Below are 16887 nucleotides of genomic sequence, written 5' to 3' on the forward strand. Positions count from 1 at the left end.
CAATGAAATTTTTTAAAATTTGAAATATTTTCAAAAATAATATTCTTTTTTTAAAAAAAATGACAAGGGGGTGGGAGGGGTTCAGGGTATGGGGTGGAGTAAAAATGAAATTTTTTAAAATTTGAAATATTTTTCCATTACAATTTTTTTTTGTGGGCGCACGGGTAGGGGTTGGGTGAGGTAAAAAAATAATCTTAAAATTGGAATATCTTTCAAAAATATTTTTTTTTTCTTATTTTTTTGTTTGGGGGAGGGGGGAGGGGGCTGGTTTGGGTTAGGAGTAAAAAAATATTTGAAATTTAAAAAGAAAAAAATATTTCAATTTTTTTGTTTTATGGGGAGGGTCGATTACGGGGAATGAGATAGGGTAAGAAAAAAATATAGAAGGATGAAGTAGAGTCTTGAAAAATATTTTCTTTAATTTTTGAAGAGAAGTCATTTTTCTGAAATTTGAAGAAAATGAGTTGATTTGGAAAACATTTAAGCAAACATGGGAAAATTGGAAAATATTTTTCAGAAAATGTCTTTCTTTTATACCAAACACACCCTAAAGTAATATATTTTTGAAGGAAAAAGAAAATAGTGTGATATGTATGCGAGGGAGACTGTTGTTAAAAAAGTAACGATGTTTAGGATTAGCACCAAAAGTGCATCACTTTATTAACAAAAAGGACTATTAGTGCTTCAGTTCATAGAATATATATTATCCTCAACAATAAGTCTCCCAAAGTCTATTAGGACTCCTGACATTATTGCAGATACCAACACCACTTTGTCCTTAGCCAATGTGTTGTCGCCCTTGTCGAAAAAAACCTATATCTCACCACACCTTACCAAAACTCTGCAGGAAATGTTAGATATGCTTTATGAATCCTCTCATTTGTGTTTGTCAACCACGAAGGTTGATCTTCAATCATTACCTATGTAAACCATTGACGTTATTGTAATCTCTCACACATCCTGTAGTCAACCTCTGCCATCTGGAATGGAGGAATATACTCAAGCCCAAACAGAAATTTGTTGATCGTAGTCAGAGAAATATCGACCTTTACCCCGTGAACTGTCACCTTCGGTAGCTGTATCAATTTTCTCTTAGGGTCTTTATCTAATAGTGTGTCATAGTTCGTTCACACGGAACTCGCGAACCATAAATTAATAGAACATACCAGGATACTGCGATATCCACTCCAATTTATATTCTTTGAATCGTGACTCGACGTTAGGATACTCTGGCAAGTCTGATATATGCTACTATCTTATCTTCCTCAGCTATGTTTCGCCTCAAGCTATTCTGGACAATGATGGTTAGCCCTTCCTAATAGTATCTAACTAAGCCTTCTACTGCCCACCACAAGTTGTCATGAAATCTGGGTTCTTTGTTTTGATAGTTTCGCCTTGGATAGGTACTGGTAGATCAATTCTAGCTGCATTTGTAGCTGGTAGCCTTTCCTCCATGGAATTGAAAGAAGACCCCTCAAAATTAAAGTAGAGCTGGATTCTGAATCATCCTCCTTTACAAACTAGGGATATGCCTGATGTTGCCTTGTCGCGAATCTAGTCTATTATAGTTGATTACTGCTCCCAGGTATTACTACTTAGACATCCTCCTCTAAGCAACTGGATTATATCCTTCAATTTTCAATCCTCTTTTGTGCACCCCATGGGTTGGTTTTGGGAGGAATTAGTACCTGTAAAGCAAAATATTAGTACACATGGATAGGGCAAAACACAAGGAAAAACTGAAACATTTCATTCATAGCATATCTGACAAAACAAGTTGACAGACCATTAGAGGTGCGATGGACCGTCAGCCTGGCTATAAGTTGTACCTTAGACAAGAAGCTGATGAGCGACAGTGGACCTGAAGGAACATCAGAGCTTTAAATGACCGTCATTCTTATCTTCACGACTTTTGAGTAACCTATTTTAGGTGGCCAATTTGACGGTTAATCTAACAATGTATCACAATTGTAGTAGTCTGCCAGGTAAGCCGTCAAGATTTTATCGGTGTGTCTTTTTTAGACTGGCTAAGTGACAGTGCCTGTGACGGTATGTCACATGTGAAACGGCTCGTCAAACACAGTATCATAAGTCAATCTTAATTAGTTTCTCAATAGTTTGTTGATGTTTCACTATTTTACTAAGGTTACATACTCTCATGAGTTGTAAATATGATAATTTAAAAAAATATCAACACAAATTAAGCACATTAAGGTTACTAAGACTTAGCCCTCACATTTATCTCGACAACACTAACGGGTACTTAGACTTCCCCGTGTATCACAACAATAAAATTACAAAAGTTATGATTTTCCTTAAGAATGTCGTCACTCGATCTATCATTGAGAACCGTCACTTAATATAAAAGTCAAAATCTTTTTGTGAATTTCATATATTCATTTTTTATATATATATACAGGCACATATATGTACACACATATATGAATACATCCAAGCACCCAAGAATCATTCAATTCATGATCACTCAAAATTCATCTTATTTTTTTTAACAAGTTAGCACAATTTCAACATATTATCATAAACTCACATTCAATTTTGAGATTACTTAGAATTTATCCCGTTTTATTCAATCACAATCATTCTACATCATAGTAGAAAATTTTTACAAGCCTGAAGTGTCAACATACCTTGTTCAAGATGATAGAAAATTTAGACAAGCAAGAAACGTCAGCATACTTTGTTCAAAATGATCAATGGAGATGAGAAATTGAATTTGGACTTTACTAGAATAATTGAATTTTTGACCTAGCAACAAATTTGACTTTGGGAATTAAGATCAGGGACTAGTGTGGGTAGGAGTTATGTTGCGATGGACGTGGTTAGTTATGGGGTTTGTAATAGTTGAGTTAATGCGAGAAATAACAAGGGAGAAAATCATGGGGAAGAGAGAAGAAGGGAATCAGACTTGCAGGGGGGGATGCTTATTAAAATTCAGGTATTTTAAATTCCCAAATTTTAAATTATATGGATTTGGTAGAGTTTTGAGTCAGTGGGTTAATTGGATCCGATAAAGTTCCTTAGGTTATGGGTTGATGGGTCGTTTTTTGCTCCATTTAGAATATAGGGTTTCAGAAACTTACCTGCATGTGATGGGCATCACGACAATCCTTCACACATGTGAGGTTCTGTTAAGAAACCCTCATCCGTCTTCAGGTGTCAACAATGGAGTTGTTAAGCTGGTGGGAATGACGGTTGGGTGTTACATGTCTAATGGTCCATCGGCCTTTCCGTCACCTATATTCAGAGGCCTAATTTTCTCTGCACTTCTGATAGTGGGAACTGACGGACCGTCATGCCTCTAACGGTCTGTCATACCTCTACATTAGAAGTGCAGTTCCATGTTTTTCTTCTATCTCAGTCCTACACACTTAGCATCCTTTTAAGAAGATCAATCAAAATACATAATCTACAACAATGTATATATACAAAATGTTATGTTCCTTCCAAATTAGCGCCTAATTGAACGTTGTGGTATGATTCTGGTTCCTTGATTACTTAAACTTTAGCAAGGTTTACAAACTCCATTTCCTTCACTTCTTCGTGAGACCATTGTATTGCTCCACCTATTGGCCATTCACTTTAAAACACTCACCTTTCTGATTTCTAGTTCCAAAGCTCCAGATTGAAACACTTGTGCCACTCCAAACGAATCATACCATTTTGAACTCAACTTGTCCGGAAATAACCAGAGCCTTGAATTGAATAAGAGCACCAAGTCCCTCGAGATAAATTCCCTTTTCTCGATCCTTCTGTCATGGTACAGATTCATCCAATCCTTGTAGAGAGCATATCTCTCATACGCCCGTAACAAAAAAATATCCTCTCATTGATCTGATCTAACCTCAGATTCATAGCCTTATTCAAACTCGGGTTCAACTTCTTCAATGCCCATAACGTCTTATGTTCTAGCTCCATAGGCAAATGAAATGCATTTCCAAACACCAACTAGTATGGTGACATACCAACGAGCTTCTTGAAAGACGTTGGGTATGCCCATAGTGCATCATCATGCTTCTTTGCCCAGTATGTTCTATTGGTATTCAGTTTTCGCCAATATTGCCTTTATCTCCTTGTTGGACACTTCAACATGCCCACTCGACTGCGGATGGTATGAGGTGGCCATATTATGCTACTTCACTCCATATTTAGCTAGTGAGGTCTTGAAGACTTTGTTGCAAAAATTCAACCCCCCATCACTAATAATCGCTCTAGGTTTGCTAAACCTAGAGAAAATATTTCTCTTCAAGAACCTGACGACGCTCTTGCCATCATTATCCGCTTGTGCCATTGCTTCAACCCATTTGGAGACATAATATACTGCCATCAAGATATACTTTTGGCCATAGGAACTCATGAAAGTCACATAAAGTTGATGCCTTACACGTCAATTAGCTCCACCTTCAAGATTGGAGTGTCATTAGTCATGATGCATTGATATTACCCCTTGTTTGCGACATTTATCACAACCTTTTGCTAGATTAAATGTATCCTGGTGAATGGTTGGTTATTAGTAACCATATTGGAGCACCTTCTGAACAGTGCAAGCCCCACCAAGATGTCCACCAATTGGGGAAAAGTAACAAGCTTCTAGAATACTCGACATTTCAACTTCCATCACACAACGCCTGATCAAATTGTCAGCATACAAACTAAACAAGTATGACTCATCCCAGAAGTATTTCCTTACATCATGCAAAAACTTCTTCTTTTGTTGGAAACTTAAGTCTTCAGGCATCATGTCATTGACAAGGTAGTTAGCAAAGTCAGCAAACCAAGGAATAAGATCAATAGTGGCGACTAATACTTGCTTATCCAGAAATGAGTTATCTTTCTCAAGCTCATCGTCATCCCTTTTCTCTGCCTCTAACATGGATAGGTGTATGCTACCTGGTTCTCATAACCCTTTCTGTCCTTGACCTCAAGTCAAATTCCCATAGAAAAAGAATCCATCTAATTAGCCTTGGCTTCACATCTTAAAAACAACTACCTCAATGCAACATGGTAAGTGTGAACTATCACTTTTGTACCTAACAGGTACACTCCAAATTTCTTGAAGTCATAAACAACATCAAACAACGCATGCTCTGTGATAGTGTAATTCTTTTGTGCCCCATTTAGTGCCTTGCTTGCATAATATATGGGGTGAAAGATTTTGTTGTGCTTTTTCCCTAGAACAATACCCAAAGAAATACCACTGGCATCACGCATCACCTTAAACAGCTCAGACCAATCTAAAGCAATGATAATTGGAGTTGAGATCAACTTCTCCTTCAGACACTCAAAAAGCTTTCATGCCTCATAAAATGAACTTTATCTTCTTTTCCAACAATTTGCACAAAGGAGGTGCAATATTAGAAATTGATAAATTTTCATTAGAACCCTGCATATTTAAGAAAGCTTTGAATATCTTTCACAAATATAGGAGAAGGAAACTTCTCTATGATCTCAATCTTGGCCTTATTTACATCCAATCCTTTTTCAGATATTTTATGGCCCAACACAATGCCCTCTACCATGAAGTGACATTTTTCCCAATTTGGAACCAGATTAGCCCCTTCACATCTCTGTAGTGCCCGCTAAGATTTACCAAACATTCATAAAAAAAATCACAACCTACATAGAAATTATCCATAAATGTGTATCTTCTGCCATGTTTGTAAAGATGGACACCATACACCTCTGGAATATTACACAATTAAATGTCATGCTTTAACATAAATGTTCCATAAGGACATGTAAAAGTAGTCTTCTCCTGATATTTTGTGCAATAGAGATCTGATTATATCCAGACCAGTCTAAGAAACAGTTCCAACCTCTACTTGTAAACCTATCCGACATTTGATCCATGAAAGACATTGGGAAGTTGTCTTTCAGGGTCCACTTGTCAACTATTGGTAGTCCATGAGAACTCGCCAGTTGACTAGCTTGAGAGGGATCAACTCATTTTTAGCAGTTTCCACCATTGCCATTTCTCTCTTATTAGAAACACACTCCTATGGATTTACCCAACTTCAATCTGATATTAGATACACCACATCTATATCTAGCCACTTTATGATCTCTTTTTTCACCATCTCTTGCATAGGTGAGTTCAACCTTATCTAGTGCTCTATGCTCGGGCAGTCTGATGAGTCCGAGGATTGGACTCATTTAAAGCTTTATTTTGATAGTTGTAGTGTCCTCAAATGCCTAATTTATGCTCTAAACTGATGGTTAAGTGTTGATTTGCAACATTTAAGGTTAAGGAGCAAGGAAAGGACACTATCGGGCAAAAAGGAACAAACAAGTTGAAGAAGTGAAGAAAAACGATCCTGGTGATCACCAAGACCACTTGGCGAACCGCCGAGTGGCTCCTTTAGCTCGCCTAAAGTTCTACCGTGCCAGCCTTGGTGAAGAACCAACTTGGAGACAGGAATGGGTAGTCGGCGCATCGCCAAATGACTCCGCGAGGGCAACTTTGATCACCCAAAGTTATAGGACCTGGAGGACTAATGGCCATTGCAAATTGGCAATGGAAGGGAGCAAAGGGAAGATCGCCAACCTGCTCAGCGAGGCCTGACTTATTCCGCCCAATGTCCTTTCAAGCCTAAAATTGGACAACTATAAATTGGAATTTTAAATGAAATTTGAGGAGTTCTTCCGGTTCCCAGACAGTTCCCATTCATAGTTAAACTTTTCTCTTAGTTTTTGGGTTCCATTGTAGACTTTGAAGCTTGGGAGGCTCAAACTTGAAGATTGGCAAGTGGGGTTTTTGAATTTATTCAATTTGTACCATTGTAAAGACTTGAGAACCTTTACCCACATCATGTCTAATGTATTTGGTAATCGTTTCTCTATTTTTATGATGTGTAGCTAAAACTCCAATTTTTGGGATGTGATCATGTGATTATTTGCTTTATTTGCTTATGGGTATTTATTTTTAATGATTTATTTATTGTTTTAATGTGGGTTTGATTGATAGTTGAGTAGTAATTCATGAATTTTAGTTGCGAATACAATTCTAGTTGAGTGTTTTGGGCTTGCTCGAGAGAGAGGTTATAAAGCCAAGGTGATCAATTGATGATTTTAGTGAACGGGTCGCTGTGGGTTCAGCTTGAGAGAATGAATATTGGCTCATTCCTACCTCTCTATAACGAGAGAGTAGATAAATCAAGGTTTTGGGCTATTTTATAGTGTTAAGTTTGTCGATGTTCGAGAGAAATCGCTTGAATCCTAATAGTTGTTTGAGAGAAAACTATTGCACTTATAGTCCAGCCTACCCACACTGTTTCAGCAAGTTATTGTTAAATCTCAATTACCCATACCACATAATTAGCTTATAATCGATCACATCCCGAGAATTCCTCTTAATATTGTTGTATCCCCTGTTTTTGTACTTGTTTTAGCTGTTAATTGCAAACCAATCCCCCTGTCTGACATTTGTTATTACCCCTTTAGACTTGTTTGTATGTTTTCGATAATTTCTATTACTATAACCGCTTAGAACACATTTGTTGAATTCAAACATTGTACCGCTCCCTGTGGGTTCGACCCCAACTCTTAGTTGGGTTTTATACTAGATAACAATCGTCTTTACACCTAGAATTGGAAGTGGTGTAATCTGAGTGTTAATCAAAATAGTGTCATTGCCGAGGAGTGGTATTGTTTAGAATTTTATTATTGAAGTTGAATTGGGATCTTTTTGTGTTATAGTTGAATCGACTTACTTTGGTTCGTGTTTGTGTTGAACAGAGGAAATGAACATGAACGGGAGTAATGGTAGCCAAGTGGGCCACCAAGACGATATTGGAAATCTGAATGATGTGAATGACCCAATTCAATTGGGTGATGTTGGTGCAATACATCTACCTCCTATCGAGGGGAATGTTGTCTTCCATGTTACTAGCACGATGCTACAGCTCCTCCAAATGAAAGGATTATATGGAGGGCTGTCCCATGAAGACCCCCACGAGCATATTTAGAACTTCGTGGACGTTTGTGATCCGTTCTCATTCAAGAACATATCACAAGAATTAGTTTATCTCAGGTTGTTCCCATTTTCTTTGATAGGTAAAGCTACTAAATGGTTGGCTGAATTACCGAGGGACTCCATCACCACTTAGGATGAGCTTACCACAGCGTTCCATGTGAGATTTTTCCCCCGTCAAATATGATGACGCTCAGAGATAGCATCTAAAATTTCAAACGCTTGGAAGGTGATCCAATCCATGAGACGTGACTGAGATTTAAGAAGTTGGTACTTCAATGTCCGACTCATGGACTGCTAAACCATATATTGTTACAATACTTCCATAGGAGTCTTGTCTCGGTGAACAAATGAGTTGTTGATCAACGTGTTCCCGGAGGTATAATGCAACAGCCCTATGAAGTAGTGTCTGAACTCCTTGATGGCATGACCATAGTACACTCGTGAGGACCAAGTGTCTCCTCTCACTTTTAGGATGACAAAAGAGCAGATCGAGAATGTAACAACCCTCTCGGAAGGATGCTACTACTTAACAAGAAAGCTAATATAATACTTACACATTTAAAAGGGATTAATCTAAGATATATAAATTTTAATTAAATAGAGAAATTTAGCCCAAAATAACAAGTGAAAGGTATAAAGGCTTGTCATTTAGAAATTTAGTTGATCTCAAATTTAAACAAGACAAGAGTCCCAATTTATGGCAGAAGAATCTTTCAAAATAATTTTAAAAATACGCTAAGAGATTTTCATGTATTATCTATACTACTACAAGACACATTATCAATCATTACCAACTTCGGGGTACGAGAGCTTGATTGTTTCATGCTTCATACAAACCTTCAAAATAAACTATAAATTTAATACATTACAAGACTTGGGTTTACACACCCCAAAATAGTAAAACATGTAGTCATACTTATTTTACAACCCATGGTGACATGATCAAATTAGCCTTCAAAATCCATGAAAATATACAACATATAGATCATGTACAAGTCCGAAGATTTATGCAAATTATAGATGCCTATATGCAAATGTGATCTTCCCATAAAGCTCTCAAAAACTCCACCTCCAATGGCCAACTTCAAGTATCCCCTCGAACGTTCCCTACGATAGAAACAACTATCGCTAAGCATAAAGCTTAGTGGTATAAAAACTATATGCGTGGAGCTACTAGATTCACCAAGTTACCTTTCAAAAGTCACGGGCAGCACAACTGAAACATAATAAATCAATCAAGTGAACAATATATTAAGGGTATCAAGTTCTATATTTAAAGATCCAAGTGTCAAGAACGCTCATAGAACCATTTCCCAAGAGATCCAATACCAAGGCTCGCCCAATATATACATCATACCATCACACCCCGCATAATCAAGTATCAAGAAGGACCGAAGCCCTGTATAAAGAAGGGTCAGAGCCCAATAATCAAGAGAATCAAGAACCATATTAAAAATGGCTTTCTAGTGCATACTTAAAATGGACAACTTCCATACTTAAGATGAACCAAAAATCCAGAGTCAAGATGGCAAATAATCTGAATCAATAGGCATGCCAATAGTGACAAAATCAAATCCACAAGAAGGAAAAAGTCCCAACAAGAATTCCAGGTGATCAAGCAATCCGTACAAGTGGGCGAGTTATACTAATGTCTTGAAAGTCTCAGAGAATACCAATACGACAATACAACGTGACAAGAAGTAACCAAGGTATCGAGATAACCCTTCAAATATACAAGCAGATAACAAGAGTACAAGTACAAGTTTATACACAAACCTCGGGCTTTAGCATAGAAACAGTCCAACAAAACTTCAAGAGTTCAAACCGTAGGCCGACCAACCTATCAAGGTCCTCAACTTGTACACGAGTATATATAACCTTAAAAATACAATTAAATAACTTCTATTAGCTCATTAGTGTTAACGTAAAATAGGATCATAATCACAAGTAAGCCTAGCATGTACTAAATACAACTATGCTCCCAAAACAGTGAATCTGTCCAGCCTGGTACCTCAAGACGCAACATTGTTTTTAAAAGGAAAACGGCAAAACTGGACTGTATATCCTTCATGAAATATGTAGGTACATCTCTTAAGGTAGCAAATAATCAATAATTACCGCAAAATATATTTTGTACAAAAATATATAATCAAAACACTAACAGTTGATCATACATGATTTCTAATTCCAAAATCTGGACAGAACTTGTCCTATATTGTGTCCCATATTTCGAATCCATAACAGCTAAATTAGAGTTTTACATAAAATTAAGAGTTATAGGTATATAAGTTAGCTTTTCAAATCATATTTATTCACTGTAAACGAAGTTCTAGAGAATGAGATATTCTTAAAATACTAAACACTACCCAACTCAGAAACAGATTTCATCACTTACCCAAGAGAAAGGTGTGTCTAGAATTCCAGCCAAAAGGACCAAGTTTTTCTCTTGTGATTTTGAAGAAAAACTGATTAGATAATGTTCTAAGGTTCTTAGACTTCAGGGTAAACGAATTTCATTAGAGGAGGTGTGAAAATATAGTCAGACAAGTGATGTTTATCACATACCCAACTGTCACGAAAAGGTGGCTGCCCAAATAAAAGTGTGCTGCCCAAAATGCAAATACCCTCACCTCCCTTTCAAGTTATAAGTAATTCTAATTAGAATATTACATAAATATCCCAATACAATCTCTTAAATTACGATCACAATTTATGTTAAGCAAGTCTGCAAATATCACAAAATTTCAAGTTCCCAAAATGAGAATAAAACATATTGTAGTAATTAATCAATGGCGTATCGACATGCGACTCTTGGTTAGTATTTAGGAGTGTTACAGAGAAGGATCACGAGAGAGACCAAAACATGGCCAAAATGATGACCCAGCTGGATCTATTGTCAAAAAATGTGATGGGTAGTGGTTTGAAGAGTGTAAATGTTGTGGGTGTTGGTGAAGCAAACCCTGAAGAAGCACAATTTGAGGCGCTTTACAATGAGGAAGTGAACTTCCTTGCAAATCAAGGAGGAGGATTTCGTTCAAACTATCCAAGGCGGGGTGGAAATCCGAGTTGTAATAGAGATGATAGATGGAGCGATCGTGATAGGGAATGGTGTGACTGTAATGCTACTTGGAAGGAAAGGGATGGTGAAAAAGAAAGATGCGTCCCACCTCATGAACGCCAAAAGCCTAAAGAGCAAAGAGCTCACCCGAAGAACTTCCGTACGGAAGACATGCTTGCACGCATTGTCAACAAGGTTGAAGGGTCGGACAAAGTGTTGAAAGAGATGAAGGAGGACGTTTCAACTCTCAATCAGACGGTGACTTCTCACTCAGTTTCTATTAAACAACCGGAGACACAAATGGGTCAAATCTCGACTCATTTAAATCTAAGGCCAAAAGAAGGGTTGCCTAGTGACACAATGGCAAACCCCAAAAATGAAGCTTAAATTGGTATTTCCGTCATGCCGCGACATTAAATAAGGTTCTTCTTAGGAGGCAACCCACATTTTTGATGTTAAATTTTTGAATAACAGGTGTTGATTTTGCAGGTTGAAAAGTTAAAAGTGTTGGGAAATGGGCAATTAGGCGAGACAAAAGTCCAGTCGGTGACTCGCCAAAGAGGTCGGCAAGCATGACTTGGACCGCCATTGGAACCACCCAGCTTGATTGGGAATTCTGTAAAACTCGGCGAGTCAAAATCTCAATCGGCGACTCGTTGAACAGGTCGGCGAGCCCGACTTTACCCGCCATTTGAACCCCCCAAATAGCTGGGAGTTCTGTAAAACTCGGTGAGCCAAAATACCACTCGACACACCGCCGAGTGGTTCGGTGGGCGTGACTTACTCCATCGACTGGCATGCGAACAAAAAGGTTTTAAAGGGCCAGACGGTTTTAAGTTCAAAAATCCTTCATTTCTCACCTTTCAACTCCCGTACTCTCATCCCAATACTATATTGTCGTATTATTGCATTTTTATTTTCATTTCATTTGGGATCTTTGCTTGGAGATGGAATTTGGATTTCTTTGCTGCCTAGCTTTTCAAATCTATTTCAGCGTAAAAGGTTGGTTTTTCAAACCCCAAACTTAATCGTAGTTGAAATCAAATGCTTGTGTTATTTTGTTGTTGAATATTGTTGGGTAATCATCGTGTGATTGTTTGTTTGCCCAATTTTAAGAGAAATTGTAATTAATCAGCTTTTAAATTGTGTTTCATGTGTCTTATCTTATTAAAATCGAGTTCCAATTGTTGGGTTCTGGTAAATATTTGTTGGGTCTAGTGGGGTGAAGTCTGAGTAACCCCGAATTGTGCCAAATGCCATATTTTTCCCTATGATGGAGCGGTTGACGTCATTCTTAAGGGCAAAAGATGTCAATTGGCAAATTTTGGCAAATCGAGGGAAGTTTGAGTACTCTGAAGGCATGGGTAGGATGGTTCTTGCTTTAATTTCATAGTGTAAGTGTTTAATTTTGATTACGTGGGTTGCGGGTTTGATTTCGAAGAGTAGGGTGAAAAACTAGCACAAAGGGTCATTTGGCGAGCTAGGTCAAGCTCACCGATTGATTCGGTGGTTCACCTAAGTCCCCCTAGATCGCCCTTAGGTTCCCTCAATTGGTGAGTTTGATTCTGTAACATTAGGCGATACGCCTGAGCTTTCCGAGTTCACTCAGCGACTCACCGAAAGTGCTTCATGATCGCCTTTTTGCGCCCCTAATTCCTTAAAATGCACTGTAACTTTAGTCAAGCTACTTCTAGTGTAACACCCCGTATTCGAAACAGACCAAAAATGAAGATTTTGAGAAGTTGCAGGTGCAACCCACGGACCGTAGTTCAGACCACGACTCGTGCTGGTGGTCCATGGTTCACCACTGCAACCCCTCCCCAAACCCAGCTCAGAAAATCGGCTAAGTCTTGACCCACGGACAGACCCACGGTCTGTAGGCCAGACCACGGTCCGTGGTCTGTGTCTGTGGATCGAGGCCCCCTTTACCCAGCCTCTGACGCGAATGATGGCTAACCAGCACGGACCTTCGTTCGATCTACGGTCCGTAGGTCTGATCGTTGGTGAAGGTCAGCAGCTAGTTAGGGGGAAATTGCTGATTGGGTCAACTTCAAATGGTCATCACTCCCAGAACAAAAGGAATTATGTGTCCCATGACCTATGATATGATAGATAATTGAATCCTCTTTCCAGCGCCACTGAGTTTGCTAAAATCCGACCTTCGAGTAAAACGTTATGCTCGTTTTAGTGAAGCCCTGTCGGGCAGACTTGACTACGACCCCAATCTACGGACCATAGGTTGACCTACGGCCCGTAGGTCCCGTCCATCGGTCACTCCGACATCAGTTAAGTCAAGGGTCTTTTGGTCTTTTCGTATTTCATTGTACATCTAAGCTACGTCGTTTAGACCCTAAATTATGAGGTTTTAGTTAGTTTAAGCCTAGAAACATAACTAGAACTTACCTAAGTCAAATTATTAACCAAAACTTAGAAAAATTAGAGCGTAAGAGGAGAAGAGAAGTCAAGAACCCTAGTTCAAGAATGCAGCAAGATTCCATCAATTCCAGCCCCGAAATCGAAAGATTTCTCCGTAGAATTCGTCACTAGGTATGTGAGATTTCACTAGTGGGTTCCTCTCACCCATTAGGTCCCTAGTTTTCAGTCAGTTTCTTAATTCCCTTATTATGACTAGACCTAGGGTTTCTTACATGCTAGAATTGCCGAGTTGGAGTAGGGTTTCAGCGTACCCATATAGTCCCAGAACTACGAGCCACGTAGGTGTAAGTCCCCTCTGTGGGCAACATCAGTTTAGTGATCACGCCAGCATGCCACTACACCTTTGGCCGGGTGTATTGGGTCCTCTCGATGGGGCGTATACATCAGAATCCACATTTAGCTCATGTGGTTTATTATCGGTTATTAATAGCTCCCACAATTCAGTCAGATTCTATTGCATTGACCATGTATTAGTATATTTAGTATTCAGTCTCAGCATGTTATAAATTGGTCATTGCATTCAATTAGCTTAGTATTCAGTATCTATATTATGTTCAGATTATATCATTGCTTATTTGCTTTGTTCAGTTATATGTTATTTCAGCTTTATTCTATCCTGCATGCTCAGTACCTTTCAAGTACTAACGCATACTCTGCGCTACATCTTCTCGTGATGTAGGTTTAGGTTCTCAGCATCAAGATCATGCTTAGATCGGTTCCCAATCTCCAGTTCAGCAGAATCAGTGGTGAGTCCTCATTCTCCAAGGACAATAGTTATGAGTTTCTTTTCAGTATTTTTAGTCCTTTAGTTTCAATTTTGCTAGACTTATCTGGGGCCTGTCCCAGCATTTCTAGTCAGTTTTAGAGGCTTATTTCAGACATAGTTAGATTCAGCTTAGTGTTGGGTTAATATCTTCTTTGTATTAAACTCATCAGTTTTCATTTATCTCAGTTATAGTATATCGGTATTTCCCATCTTTTCAGATTTACTTAGTATTAGCTTCCGCATCAGTTTTATTTCTCAGTTTATCTTTAGTATGCGTATGATTATGCCAGCAGGGTTAGCTTGGGGTCACTTGTGATCCTAGGTCTCATTTTCGCATCTCAGGGGTAGCTCGGGGAGTGACATCTAGTTCGCCGATTGGTGTCGGCGATCCGCCAAATAGCCCTGGACATCGCCGACCAGCTTTGAATTTTTGAAATTATTGTTCTGTAACTTTCGGTGAGCCCGACCTGCCTCGCCAAAGTGGTTCGGCGACTCGCCGACCAGTTCTGTGAGTTTTCCTGCAGTTATTTTCTGATGTTTTTCTTGAATTTTTCTAACTGTTTCTACATTATTTTGCATGAATGGCCAGACCCAAAGTCCCCGGTAGAGACATACTGCCCCGCAAACGGGTGCGTGGAGTAGTTATTAATGAGGAAGCAGCTGCTTCCTAGGCTAAGGCTAAAAATCTACCTCCAAAAGGAGGTAAATTCAAGGGCAAAGCGTGCGTGGTTGTTACACCTACGGAGGAGAGCTCCGACAATGGGGGTTCTACGAGACACACCTCACAATATTAGGCAGTGAGGGAGACTAACAAGATTCCAGGCATCCATCTCCGAGCCTGAGGATGATCAGTTATTGCAGGACCGGAGAGAGGAGCTACTCTCCAATTCATTGGATGATCCATCTAAGATCTCGGTGCCTCCAACTTCTGCCCCTCCATGTTCTGCTTCAGTGCCTACTCCAGAGCAGACAGTGGTCCCAGCACCACCAGTACAAGATCATCCTCCTCGGTCACTCAACCAGCTAAAGGCTGAGAGTTTGAAGACCATTCTGGAAGAAAAGGGATTGTCTACCGACGATGTGGTGGACAGATATCCAGAGGTGTGGAACACTATCAAGTTCCATAAGTTTGAAATTTTCACCAAACCCTAGGGCACCTATATTCCCAATTGGGTCCGGGAGTGTTATTCGGCCTATGGTGAGCTTGTCCCTAAGGGGAAGAAGAAGGCCAGCATGTTCAGGCCGGTTGATTCTGTGATAGTCCGAGGCAAAAAGGTGAAGTGTGACAACTTTGACATCAATGTTATTCTGGGTGCACTTATAATTTCATGCATCAGTACATCAACTTGGTCCATAGGAAGACCTTGGAGGATCTGAAGGGTTGGCTGGCACCCCTGATATCTGATGCCACCTCGAGGTGGGAAGAGGTTGGTGCACCGAAAGAGAAGAAGAACCTGAATGTTGTTGCCAGATATTGGTTCGGGTTCATCAGTAGCACTATCATGTCATCCTAGAACGAGTCCATCCTCAAACACCCGAAGGCAGCCTGTTTAGGGTCCATCATTTCTCACCAGTCGATGAACTTATGGCTATTGATTGAGCAGGAGATGGCCATGAGGGCCAAGCAGAGACAGACTTCACTCATATTACCAGTGTTGATCACTAATATGTGCAGATAGGCTCGTGTTCCTCGAGATGAGAAGATGGATGTGGAGGTGACACCCACATCCTCTACTAACATTTGGCGTATTGAGGGTGAGTACCAATGGGATGAGGCTGACAGGAAGAGGGCAGCACTGGTGGATGCATCCCCAGAGGTCGATATTGATATGTTACCTACAGAGGCAGTCATGCCTAATCAGGCCAGTGGGCCCTTAGGTACATCTACACATTCTACTTCTGAGACCCCGAGTACATTTATTGCTCCCCCTCCCCTAGATCTTCTGTTGCTGCTACTTTTGCATCCCGACCCACTATCTCCTAGTCCATGCTTTATAATATGGGCCATTTAGCCCAATCTGCTGATGTGCATACCTCCCGGGTTGAGGCTGCTATGCCTGGGATGATAGAGAGGGCGATAGCTTCTACCTTGGCCCCACTTAGGGCTGAGATGAGGGATCACAAGTTAGCTTTGGATGCCTTATCTATAAGAGTAGGGGAGTGTGAGAAGGGCTAAGGAGCCACTAACGTTGTGAATGCCTTGAAGGCCGACATTACTGAGTTGAGAAAGGATGCAGACCATCTGAAGTCCACTGATTTTACTTCACCATTTGGGACTGTGAAGATCCCAGATGTCTCGAGCACTGATGTTCCATCTTATTCTTATGTGCCTCCGGCTACCACCAGAGATGAGGCTAGAGCTGATGATGTTGCCGCTGAGTCAGAGGCTGAGACGGATGAGTAGCAGTTTGGTATTTGTGAGAAGACAGTCTACGATAACCTGGCTGAATTGGAGGGTGCTATGTTTGAGATTTCTAGGCAGGCATCACTTCAGGATATTTCTATGTTAGGCTCCAGTGGAGCCAAGGATGTTGCGACACCGGGCACTGATGCCCAGACAGTGAGAGTCTTGATAGCTGAGACACCAAGCACTGATGCCCATATAGAGGGAGTTGTGGACATGCAGACTTCACCCAG

Source organism: Solanum tuberosum, unplaced genomic scaffold (assembly GCF_000226075.1).
Source record: "Solanum tuberosum cultivar DM 1-3 516 R44 unplaced genomic scaffold, SolTub_3.0 scf00031, whole genome shotgun sequence".
NCBI classification, from domain to species: Eukaryota; Viridiplantae; Streptophyta; class Magnoliopsida; order Solanales; family Solanaceae; genus Solanum; species Solanum tuberosum.